This window comes from Heloderma suspectum, chromosome W (assembly GCF_057233095.1).
Source record: "Heloderma suspectum isolate Gila_16-S chromosome W, 16-S_ref, whole genome shotgun sequence".
Lineage (NCBI taxonomy): Eukaryota > Metazoa > Chordata > Lepidosauria > Squamata > Helodermatidae > Heloderma > Heloderma suspectum.
In genome coordinates, this window is record NC_139475.1 from 60,603,267 (window position 1) to 60,616,545 (window position 13,279).

Below are 13,279 nucleotides of genomic sequence, written 5' to 3' on the forward strand. Positions count from 1 at the left end.
AGTTAGAAACATTCACCATTCCCAAGTTTAAACTTGGAAGTCACCGATCAAGCCTGCACGTCTCATGAGAAGCAGAATCAAGACTGAGAGGGGTACCTCCCCTTCCAGGTAGATACATATTTGCTCTGATTGGCCCTGGAAGTGGGAGTTAACCATTTGCTGTGCCAAATGTCCTGCTTCAAGGCAGGTTGAACAAGGTAACCCACTGGGTTCTTCCTAGCTTTGTGATTCTGTATGGAGCCTCTGCATTCTTCAAGGAACATAACTGATCAGGCTTTTGAAAAGCCTGAGCAAGAGAACTGATGGTGCACCTTTCCTAATATTACACAGCCTGAGGGAGGCACTTCCAAGGGCCTTCTTCAATCACGCTGATCTAGCGCAAGAACTGCACCTCTTGGCAACAGATAAAACAGGAGAGATCCGTATTTTAAGGATGGAAGCTGTTAGAAACACCCGCTTATGTTGACAGGGAAGACACTTTTGCTGCTCGTGATTGTCTGCCATTTTTGGAAAAACAGAACTCTGTAGGAGGAGCAGGGTGTGTGAATTTCAACCCACCTTCGCCGTTCTGTCTCTCGGATTTCTCGCTCTCGCTGCCTCTGCCGCTCCTACTCCCACTGCTCTTTGATTTTATCAAAAGACAGAATATCTTGTTTCTCTTTGCTCTCTGGATTGCAGTCTTGGCTCTTTGTGCTCTGAAAGGGTGAGGGAGGACAGGAAAGTAGTATAGATTGGAAATTGTAAGACAAAAAACTAGACTCCTGCGCCTATCTTTGAGCTGTGAGGATGAGCACCAGAATTACACACACTGTTGCCTCCCCCTCCCCCAGAGGTGTTGGAGCAACCCATCCTAACACTTAAGGGAGGGCTACACATCAACACCTCAAGGGGCATTTGAGAACGGAAGACCAGACCTATCAGGTGAGGTCAACAGTCCATCTAGCCCTGTATCTGAAAACAGAGAGGCTCCGATCATTCATAAAACCTTAGAACTGGGGGTGGAGAACTGGTGGCTCTCCAGATGCTGTTGGATGCTAACTCCCATCTGCCCCAGCCATTGTTGACAGGGATGATGGGCTTTGTAGTCCAGCATCTGGAGGGCCACAGGAACAGCTATAGAAGCAGGACAATAATGCATATATCCTGAAACGTTAATCTCTGGACCCACTCCTCTGCTAGCCAAGCAGGAGTTCCTCACCCAGAAGGCCCATCACCTTGGGCTGGCCAGAGCCCACCCACTTTTCTCCTGTGATTCCATGCCAATACACAAGTGTTGCAGAGTCATGTGACTTGCACACATGCAGGGAAGGATGTGCATGCTAATTTATTGGAGCCACAAGAATGCTGAACATTGTGGCCCTTCTCTGCTTTTTGTCCCACTGTGTTTCAAAGACCGAAAGTAAAATGGAAGACTTACTCTCTCTTTTGACGTGGTTGTGGTTTGCACACTAATAACAGGCTCTCCTTTGGACTTATCCATGACTACCGTCCGCTCAGTTCCTCGGCTTGCTGTGTTGACACAAAACAGGAACTTATTAGGTATTCGGATTCTCAAGAACTGCAAAAATCAGGCAGATGCCTCTCTTAAAATACTAATGACCAATTAACTTTTCAAATTCCTTTAAATATTTGAAGCAGACAACAACGTAGATGCAGCACCAGCAAATTTAGCAATGCTAATGTAACATTCTGACAAAAGTTAAGAGCCAAAACAGGGAATGGCCAAGCCTTTCTCAATCTCATACTTGACACAGGCTGGAGACAAAGTGATTGTTCTTAACAGGGAAAAATGCACGTTGAGAGGATTCCTCTGACACACTCAAGCATGGAGGACAATGTTTCCCAAAGCTCCAATAGAACCAGCACACTTTTAAAATTGGGGGCACACTTCAATGCTACACCTGAACAGCTTGCTTTCATGAATATAGTTTACCTGCCCTCAGATGAGGCTCTGCAACATGTTTCTGCATGTATCACTGTTCAGCACCTGCCTCTTGACTGGATGGAAGCAAATATAGAGCAGTGACTCATGTGGAGACACAGCAAGTAGCGCCTCCCAAGGGCAGGTCACTCCACTGCATCAGGACTAAACGATCCATTTTTTTTTAATGTATTACATTTGCTTGGCTGCCCAACAGCAGCTATTCTCTGGGCGGCTTACACATAAAAAATAAAATGTTGAAAATAGAAAATTAATTCAAACAATAAAAAACACAACATAAAAACCCTTTCCTTCCAATAGAGACAGCAGATAAAGCAATAGGCAGTTCAGATTAAAAGTCATAGTAGAACAGTGAAAGGCCTGGGTGAACAAAAAGGTCTTCAGCCAGAGCCAAAAACAGCATCAAGGCATCACACCCCAATCATACTGGATGCAGAGATGCGACAGGCCGATAGGAAGGAGGGAAGGCCAGAGTAGTGTATCATGCAGAGATGTAGCAGGCAACCTCCTCTAGGAGGCTTTGACTTCTCAAGAGCTTTTCAATGGTTTAACGGCACAACAACAGCTCTCTCACTGCACAAAGTAATTTGGGAACTACTCTTGCACCACGCATGCTCACAAATGCTTTTATTCAACTACCAGGACTGACCTGACCCCATCCCTCCTCTACCAAAAGCCTCAGATTGGATAGTGAGAGCTCTCCACCAACACAGGGGTGGAAAACCTCCACCTATACTTTTTCCAAGGCAGGCACGAGATTATTTGGAAAGCCTCTATATCACACTAAGATTTCTAAACCTCCCACATATACTCAAGCTCACAGCAAGGCCTTACTAAAAAAAAAAAAACCCAAACAGCAGCTTTAGTCACCAGATTTAACCAATCGTGAACAGCCAGAGGAACCCATCTTGTGTTCCTCCGTTTCTTTTCCATCTTTTTCTTCTGCCCCATCTTTCTCTTCCAACTGCTTGGGATCGTCCTTTTTGTCTACTTTTTCTTCCTTTTTAAGGCTGAGACACCTACAAGCAGAAAGAGATGAGCATATCCCAAAGTGGCCAGATGCGCGCGTACACACACACACACCACTCAACTCAAAGCTACTGAAATCTAAAGGCACCGCTAAAATGAATCACAACATCAACAAGAGCAAGTGAAGAACTTCCAATGAGGTGAGAGCCTTCTCGGTGGTTGCCCCCCATCTGTGGAACGAGCTCCCTGATTAGGTCTGCTTGGTGCCAACATTATGTTTCAGCGCCAGGTTAAGACCTATCTTTTTTCCCAGGCATTTGGCAGCACATGATGGGTTTTCATCGGTCCTGGATGTGTCTTTAGTTATGACTGACAGTTCAAAGTTGTTTTTCGTTATATGTTGTTTGTGTATATTGTCTGTGTGCTTTTATGTGCTTTTTTGTAAATGGCTTTTAAACTTTTTATATTGTATTTAATGTTTCACCTTCTGTAAACCGCCCAGACAGCTTCGGCTATGGGGCAATACAGAAATGTAAATAATAATAATAACAACAACAACTTTTTAAAAAGTGTTAGATTTCTATTTTTTTAATGCTGCTTTTATTGAGGGGTTTTGTATGAATATATCCTTTTTTCATCTTATTTGTAAATAGACCCAGAAACTGATATTAGAGGGCAGTACTGAAGTGATTAAATAATACTTGATGTCAAATATACAGAAGCTATTGGGGGGGGGATTCCAATGCAATGAGCTTCCCATTCTTTACAGCAGGGATGGACAACCTGCAGTCCTCGGCTTAATTACATGTGGGGGAAGGGGGGAGAGGGAGAGGAGTGGGGGAGGGAAAACGAACAGGAGAAAATGGCAAAATGGACAGAGCAATGAAGGGTGGAGGAGGAGAAGTCCTCTGCAAGTGATCTATTCAGACTCAGACAAGGAGGGATTAAACAGGGGGGGGGGGCTGCAATAGACAGAGCAATAGAGTGCCCTTCCATTCTGCAAGTGATCAGTTCAGGCGTCTGGCAAAAGCAATCTGTCCCTCCCCATGTAGCCTTCCAGGCATGGAAGAAGAGGGACGAAGGGCAGAGAGCAAGGGGGGTGGCAAGAGAGAGAGAGAATGGGATGGCTGAGAGAAAAGAGGCGACCATGCCCACTTCTGGCTTTGCCCACCACCAGCTTGTGGTCCCCCAATAAATTACCTTCACAAGAGGAAGAGAAATAAAGGAAGGCCACTGGGAATGAAAGAATTAAGGAGAAATAGGAGAAAATGGAAAGATTTGAAGAAAAACTGGTGCTGCTGAGAGAGCTATCTCCAGTGTTGTGATAGTTTATGCAGGAATGAGACTGGATGTAGGCTGCTCCTCCTGCCCACCTGGGAGTGCACTTCAAGCCTAATTTGCATATCCCTGCCTATGTGCAGGTGGGAGGAGCAACCCACCCAAGGACGTCCTCCTCCATTGCAGGAATATAGTTCACCACACCACAGAGTTTGCGCACATCAAATGCCCTGCATATCTAAGGAAGAGGTAGTCAATGTGATCCTGTGTATGCAAAGCACAGGTGCATCCACATGAGAGTCCTGGGGCGCTTCTAGAGATGAGTGGCTCATGGCACTACCAATGAAACAACCCTGCACAGTTATTCCATCTTGCCCTCCTTAACGGATCTTTTTTTGAAAGAAAAAAAAGACAGGAGCAGCAGTGGAAAAATATGGGAGGGTTAAAAAAGGAACAACATCCGGACACCCCATAAAATTTTATGAATGAGGCAGGGTGATTACACAATAAAAGTCTAGTCTAGAAGCACACCCAGCCTCCAGCTTTGTCTCCACTGACACAGAATACATTGGAAGTGGGTGAAGAAATGCACACACGTTGTCTGTCCAGAGCTCCTTAAAGTTCCTGGCTGTTGCAAGACAGAATTGGCAGCTAGCCTGGTTCTCTCAGTGGTAGAACAGACCTGGCCCCAATCCTTCCTAGCCTTGCAACCATGGCAGCCTGGAGAGGCACAGCCCCCCGCCCCCCTTCAGTGGCTCCTTTAAGAACTTACAAAAGAATCCCAACCTTCTAATAAGAAGCTAAGAACATAAGAGCAGACCTGCTGGATTAGACCAAGGGTCCATCTAGTCCAGCATTCTGTTCACACTGTGGACAACCAGCTGTCGACCAGGAACCCACAAGCAGGGCATGAGTGCAACACCACCCTCCCACCCATGTTCCCCAGCAACTGGTGTACCGAGGCTCACTGCCTCTGGTACTTGAAGTAGCACAGAGCCATTGAAAGCCTTTTCCTCCAGGAATTTGACCAACCCCCTTTTAAAGCCTGTGGTAGCGCTATGTGAAGAGGTACTTCCTTTTATCTGTCCTGAATCTCCCACCAATCAGCTTCATGGGATGACCCTGGGTTCTAGTATTTTGAGAGAGGGAGAAAAATGTCTCCTTCTCTGCTTTCTCCACACCATGCATAATTTTGTACACCTCTCTCATGTCTCCCCTTACCCTCCTTTTTTCCAAGCTAAACAATCCCAGCTGTTGTAACCTTCTCTCATAGGGGAGATGCTTCAGCCCCTTGATAATTTTAGTTGCCCTTTTCTGCACCTTTTCCAGCTCAACAATATTGTATTTTAGGTGTGGTGCCCAGAACTGTATGCAGTATTCCAGGTGTGGCCACACTATAGATTTGTATAGGGGCAGTATGATATGGGCAGTTTTATTCTCAATTCTTGTTCTAATTATGCCTAACATGGAATTTGCCTTTTTTACAGCAGCCACACAACGGGCTGACATCTTCATCGAGCTGTCCACCACAACCCCAAGCTATCCACCACAACCCCAAGATCTCTTTCCTGGTCGGTCACTGCTAGCCCAGATCCCATCAGGCTATACTTGAAGTTGGGATTTTTTTTTCCCCCAATGTGCATCACTTTACACTTGCTTACACTGAACCACATTTACAATTTTGATGCCCGTTCTCCCAGTTTAGAGATATTACTTTGGAGCTCCTTGCAATCCCTTTTGGTTTTAACCACCCTAAATAGTTTGGTGTCATCAGCAAGCTTGGCCAGTTCACTGCTCACTCCTAATTCCAGATCATTTATGAACAGGCTGAATCCTGTTAATCCTACCATCTGCTAGGAAAGTAAAACAAAAGGGAACCCATCAGGCATATGGACCTCTGGCACCAGCGCTAACTCACAAGCAGGCATGCTGTAACTGGTATATGGCACCCCACTGCACCAAACAAGGCCTTGCACAAGTGAGATAAAGGCCGCACCCAGCTGTAGTACTAAACCATAGTTTAGTGTTACATGCATAGGGCGGCTCCCCCATTACCTCTCCTTGTGCAGCCATGAGGAGGTCGGAAGCATCTCCTGCCATTTTCAAATAACCAGTTTGGCATTTCATTTGAACTGGGACAAACTGTGGTTGGTTTAAACTACAGCTTGCCAGAACAAGCCAAGGTCAGAAACTGTGGTATTATTTGCTATTTCCATTCATGTTTGGGGAGAGACCACGTTACACCTTAACGCTTGACATGTGAGGGGATGGTTGAAACCACCACCTCTTTACCTTTCTGATCTGGAGTCTGTCGATTGGCGCCTGTCCTTCCCTTTCTTCACTTCATTTTCTTTCATGTCGGATGTGGCCTTTTTCCCGGCAGGTTCATTTTTGGCCTGGAATTATACAGAGAGGATGGATTAGGGCTGGTGTGTCTGTATCAGCAGGATCGAGTAATAAAGAGGCTTTTTATGGACAGAATCACTTCAAGTTGCAAATATGGGTTGGGTGACCGGGTAGGATGTTTGAATTGTCCTCCACAAAAGGAAAGGGAAAAGTTCCCTGCACAAGAAAGCAGCATACTAGGGATACGGCAAGGAAGCTGAACCCCTCTCCCAACATTGTATTTTTGTTTTTTATTTGTAACTGAAACTTGCACACAACCCTGCCGCCCAAAGTGGTACAGTGCAGGAAATGTTTTACCACAATTCTGCTGACTGACAAGTCCCTTAGACAAAGGGTAGGGAACTTCTGACCCTCTAGATGGTGCCTGGACTACAACTCCCATTATCCCTGACATTGGCCATGCTGGCTGGGGCTAATGGGAGTCAAACAATATCAGGAGGGGCACAGGTACTCCATCCCTGCCTTAGACCAACATTGGGCATGGATTCCTGGGTCTCTGTCACATTACATATGGTAGCAAAACTTACTTTTTCCACGGAGATCATTTTCCCATGCAATTCTGTTCTGTGCAGATGGCTGATGCATTTGGTTGCTTCCTCAGATGAAGACATGGTGACAAAACCATAACAGCGAGCACCAGGGCTGCGGGCATTCGTCACCACTTTTGCACCCACCACCTTATGGGGCGGAGGGTGGGGAGAGAAGAAGAGGGGGGGAAAGATGGGCAATTCTGGCAAATGCAGTCTTCAGAATTCCAAAGTAATTACTACCAAAGGTCAAAAGAGTATAAAATGGTAGAAGCATTTTTTTAAAAAGCTATCATTGTCAGCTATCAGCAACTAGACAATGTTCTCCAAATGTCTCACATGGCCAAGACGTATTTTTGCTGAACTAAAAATTGGAGGCACTAATTAAGCAAGTATTACACAACAGGGTGTCATTCTGACCAAAGGCAAAGATCCAGCAGTGCAAAGCGAGATAAAGTCAAAACTTTTTTAGCAACAAGTTTAATTATAATTCAGTCAAATGTCCTCAACAGCCCTCACACTGGCACTAAATTATTTTCCTCTTAGGGTTTACAGGAGGCATTGTAGCAAAATAATGTCATGCATTTATAATTAATGTAAGATTTGCCGCAAGAGTTGAAGTGGCCAGTAAATGGAAGAGAGCAGAGAGGCCATGTACTGCCAACTGGCTAAAGGAAGTCCAGGAAGGTTTGTTTATAGTGGAACCGACACATCTGGCGAGGTAACAAAAGGAAGGGATAAATAAAATAAGGAGCTATTATATTAACCAGAGGTTGTTTGGGGCCTTCTGGAATCCATATTTTAATCAAAATGCATCTTAGATAATACTAGAACTTCTGAAGTTATATGGCGTTATGTGATGTAGGAAAATTAATAAGTACATATTTGTAGCACATGACTAAGAAATGATCAGTTTTGGAGAATCTTTTAAGAAACTTAACAAAAACTATGACAAAAGAATGGGAGACAAAATATACTCATAGGGTTGTATTCAACTATGTCATTCCGCTGATGGAAGCAGTTCCACCAGCGGAGTGTTCCTGTCAGGATTCCCTTTTGCCCTCACTGATCTTCAAACGCGGAATCAAACACAGACAAGAGGCTTCCATCTACAGCTTTTAATTCCATTACCACAAAGGGTCATACAGATGCAAATTCTCAGTGACTCTCAGTCTGCAAGGAAATGCCTTCAGGGGGTTCAAAAGGTAGCTGCGAAAGTTGCCCACCGTTTGAAAGAAAGGTGGGCTCACTAGCCTAACTTGAGGGGTGAGGGGAGGTCTCTGTCTCTCGTGAGGCTTCTAAGCGCCGCTGTTCACGCAGGGCCAATCGGGAAGACCTTCTAAGCTCTGCCCTGGCCATCTCCCTCTTGGCTCTGCGTCTGCGCTTCGCATCTATTAATTCAGACTCGCCAACCACTGCCTCTCCCTGTTCACTGTCTCTCACGGGTGGGGGGGGGGGCGACGAGGCACCTGCCTCCAGCTGGACCTTTGAAACCTGAGGAGCCTGCCTATCCATGTCTGGACTAGCCTGGGAACATACCTCCCCCATGTCTGGCGGTTCCTCTTCAGAAACTGAAGTGCTCTCCCCCTCCCTGCGCTCAGAAGCACTCCTGACAGTTCCCTCCCCATTCCCACTCAAGGACTGCTCCAGAGGGCTGGAAAACCCTCCAGAGCAAATCCTGGGGCGGTGCAGAGGGCTGCAGGGGGGAAGAGAGGGAGAAAGGCCCACTGCACTACCAGAGTTGCACCAGCATAATGTTAAATTTAAGCCATACAAAGGAGCAAGAGCACCAGAAACTCTATTGTTGTGAAGAAGACAAAACTAGGCTGGGTCCCTGTCAAAAGAAGCTTAACAGCTTGCAGTGATTGACATTGCTTCCTCCAGTGAGGGAGAACTCCTCATGCTCAGGAGCCTGCTGTGTATTTCTGCATGAGTTACTGACCTAGGTGTCTCTCCTCGTTGGAAGGAGGCATGGCCAGAGGAACAAAATGTGCAGAGGGAAGCAGCCCCCTCTGTGAGTGGGTGCTTGGGATTCACAAGAGCCATTAATTTTCACCCTACACTAATGTAGGAACTCATGTACTACTAGAGTAACTAGACAATGCACCCAGCTAAGTCTTGACAGAAGCAAGAAAGGGAACCTCTTCTTCAGTGGATGTTCCCAGTTGGAAGCATGTTTTTCCTTCAAAGCCAGTTGCTGCTCCCAGCTTCAAGAAAGCTAATTCTGTTCATTCAGCCAGGCCTACTGATTGGGATTGGCTCTGAGTGATAATAGTTACAGTAAATCCAAAAAAAGTAAAAAGAAGGATGGGATGAGGAGAAGGATGAGGAAAGACACCCACCCTGAAATGTATAAAAATGGTGATCTGAATTAAGATTGACAAAATTTCATTTTTTCAGCCAACAGCTTTATTTCTGACATTCATACCTTTCCATATTTGCTAAACAGATTCTTCAGATCTGTAGCTCTGGTTGAAGAGGAAAGACCTAACCCACAGATTTCTCCCAGAGCTACCACTGGAACAACCTAAGTCAGAGGTGGGGAGGAGAGAAGAGATAAAAAAAAATTCACATCTGAAAAGAAAAGGGAACAAAGCAACAAAAAGCAAACAGCCCTGAGAGTCAGGTTTGGTTATGGGCTGCTTGAAAGCCAGGCTTTGTTCTAATCTCAGATAGAAAGCAGGATCGGAAGCACAATGTTTAAAATTCATAAATCAGCAGCAGACTGTTGGTTTTGGACATAAAGAATTTTCAAAACCCACCAAGTGTTTAATGCATTTCTATCCATGGCAATAGACACTCTCTCTCTCAGCCTAACACCCCTCACGGGTTGACTGTGAGGATAAAATGTGGGGTGTGGGGGGAGAGCCTTAAGCTTTTTGGAAGAAAGCTGGGATATAAATATAATAGTGAGAACAGCACCGTTTCCTAACTTTGCCCCATAACGAGGGAGCCTGTTTTTATTTACAACACATCATAAACCAGCTTCTTGCCCCATAGTGATATAGCGTACACCCCTCTCATCCTCATCCTTGCACTTACAGCCACTTCTTAGGAGAAGGAATGAGTGCGTTTTTGCGCACATGTACTGTTCCTTTATCTTACCAGAGAGTAACTGCCAACAGACCCTTGCTTCCTGAGGTTACACGCAAGCTCCTCCAGTGCAAAACGCATGACATCAAAGTATGCTCTAAAGCACCAGTCCCATCCACCCCCGCCCCCCAATTAATTTGATGGTGCATCCACAACAGGGTGACTAGGGCTCACATCCTCACACAGCCATAGTGTTTAGCAGGTGATATTAGGCCAGTCATAAGAAGAGCCCAGCTGGATCAGACCAAAGGTTCAGCTAGTCCAGCATTCTTTTCACACAGTAGCCAACCAGCTGCCCACGGGAAACCCACAAGCAGGACAGGAGCACATCAGCACCCTCCCACCCATGGTCCCCAGCAACTGGTATACATAGGCATACTGACTCTGATCCTGGAGGTAGCAGACAGCCATTAAGACTAGTAGCCATTAAGACTAGTAGCCACTGATAACTGTCACTTCTTTTGTCCTTCCCTACACAATCAACACACTCCAGGAAACAAGGCTTCAGGCTACTCTATTTTATTAGTTAACCACTAGCTTCTTTACAAATGCAGATTCTAGGAAACTCTCAGACTGCAATGAACCAGCTAATCCACACATCTAGGAACATCAATAGAGGAGACAAAGTGGAAGTTAGAGAAGTTGCCAGCAGTCTGGGCAAGAACTTCTCGGTCAGACTCACTTCGCAGGGATGACCCTCCCTTAGGGTGGCTCCATCCTACATTGGCTTTCACGAGTGGCCAACCTGGCGGAGCGTCTGAGCCCTGCCCCTAACTTTTCCTGCTTCACTCTGCGATGGACCCTAGCATCCCTCAAGTCACGCTCCTCCAAAACCTGGGTTCTCATGGTGGAGGAAAGGGGGGGACCATTCAGACTGGGCCATCTATGTGTCAAAGTCTTGGGAAGAAAATCTTGCCATATCTGAGCTCACTAGGGAGGGCGCCTCCCCCTGTTCTGGCTGCTCCCCTTCTGAATCTGAGCTGCCAGACATCTCCACACACTCAGATCCATTCTTGACAGTAACCTCCTCCTCGAATTTGCCCAAACCCTTTTCAAAACCATCCAAATTGGTAGCCATCCTTGTGTCTTGTGGTAGAGAATTCCAGTTTAAGCATTGTGTGAAGAAGTACTCTCCCTTAGCCTAGCCTTTCCCAACATGGTGTCCTCCAGAAGTTTTGGACTACAACTCCCATCAGCCCCAGCCAGCATAGTCAAGGCTGGAATAAACAGTGCAGAGTATAGGAGCACAAGGATTGCTATGTGAGAAAAAACATCACTATTTTTCCAGGGAGTTCACTGAAGTCAGGAAATAAGTTAAAGCATACCCTTCTCATCCTTCGAAGCACTTTTAGCCTCTGTATCCTCATTAGAGCTAAAGACAGAAAAAGAAAAGAGAAAAGAATGTTACATGATCAGAAATAGGCCACAGGGAAAAAGAGCAGGCAAGGCTGCATGTGCTATGAGCAGATACCTACCACAAAACTCAGTTCTGAAAGGAGAATTAACCCTTCAGTGGGGTGGAGGAGAAAGGCTTTCAAAAACTCGACAAGGGGGTCAGAGGTGACCAAAATAGAGCTAACTGCTTATGTAGGATAAAGGTTAAGAATGCAACCTTGGAAGATTGAGACATAAAACAAATATTTAAGAAAAAACAAAAATCAAACCATCTTCTACCAAAAAAGTGTGCAAGGACAACTAAAAGGAGCTTCTATTTAGAGTAAGATATAATCTCGTTAAGGCTCTCAACAGGGTCATTTGAGGAATCACAACGCATTTGCGTTCATAAATGACTGACAGGGAAGAAAAAAAGACAGCATCTGGTCTAAAACGGAGAAAAAACAAACCTCGTGTTCTGATCACCACCCTCTTTGGCAGAGGACTCTTCAGTGGCGGAGGACTCTTCCCCACAATTAGCCTTCGCTTCCATCTTCTCGGCATCTTGGCTAACCACTTGGGGACCTGTGTCCGTCTCCGCAGTTTCCTCACTACTGGCTTCCAGAGCCTGGGCTGCTCTGCTACTCTCACCTCCTCCACCACCACTCCTGTTCTCTACCGCTAAGGAGTCAGAGTCCAGTCTGGCTTCCTCAGCTGTCTGTTCGCTCGGCTCCCCTTTCGCTACCACTAAGTGCTTCGCTTCCTCCTCCTCCTCCTCGGTCTTGGCCACAGCCTGGCCTGACTGGCTCTCCGTATCTAACAGGTCTTCATCCGGCCGAGCGTCGGCGGCAAGCACATCTTCCTCTTCCACCTTTTTGCCCGGCAACAGGTTATTCGCTTCCTGCACCTGCTCCGCTTCAGAATCATCTTCTTTAAGGGGCTCAGATTTACAAGTGTCACCCAAAATGTCGAGCATTTTCTCATTTTCTATGGATTTAACAGGAATAGAATGGCACAAGGTTTAATCACCAGGGAAACACAGCAAAGACAAGTGCGGAACGGGCATGGATGCCAGGCTAACACCGAGAGAATGGCTAACGCTACACAGAGATTGGAAAACCCTCAGGTGTATCACATTCAAATGCCTAAAACTAACTGCAGTCTAACTGCAGTCTTTTTCCCGCCTCCCAGCTGAGCAGAGCAGAGCAGAGCAAGCTGCTCCAGCTGGTCCAGGGACTACAGAAGCAGGCAAGCTCCCAGAGAGCGAGCGACCAGAGCGAGCGGACAGGGGGAGCAAACAGGAGTTGGCCAGGGGAGTTCGGCAGGGGAGGTCAAGGGGGAGGCCCCATAACATTTTTTTTTCTTTTTTAACAAACTTTTTTTTTCATTTGTCTTGTAACACACACGTGTTACCAGACAACACCAGTGGGACTCTGCTTTTAACCTCTAGTGAGTAGAGGAGCAAGCACAGGCTAGTCTAGAGCAATCACAAAGCTAGACAAAAAAAGGGAAAAGAGGCTATGGAAGGACAAGACTCTCCAGTGGTGGTGACCTGCAAGGCGTGTGCCATGTCTGTTTTCTTGCCTGAGAACAACCTGGCCTACACCTGCAACAAGTGCAAGTTGATCACGCTGCTGGAAGAAAAAGTAAGTGGACTGGAGCGGCAACTGTCGGCCCACTGGGGAATAAG

The 13,279-nt window shown here is 46.1% G+C and overlaps 1 pseudogene across 1 annotated transcript in view; it reads right to left on the bottom strand.

Annotated features, from left to right (window-relative positions):
- LOC146334074 (scaffold attachment factor B2-like) overlaps window positions 1-12,849 on the bottom strand; it is a 38,298-nt pseudogene extending 25,449 nt beyond the window's left edge. Inside the window, exons 1-8 of the transcript XR_014786410.1 lie at window positions 12,060-12,849; window positions 11,541-11,587; window positions 9,551-9,649; window positions 7,123-7,272; window positions 6,482-6,585; window positions 2,813-2,961; window positions 1,418-1,509; window positions 559-695 (exon numbers count right to left, since the gene is read on the bottom strand). The product of XR_014786410.1 is annotated as a scaffold attachment factor B2-like (transcript). The remainder of the gene's footprint in view (window positions 1-558; window positions 696-1,417; window positions 1,510-2,812; window positions 2,962-6,481; window positions 6,586-7,122; window positions 7,273-9,550; window positions 9,650-11,540; window positions 11,588-12,059) is intronic.
- Between the last annotated feature and the right edge of the window lie 430 nt (window positions 12,850-13,279).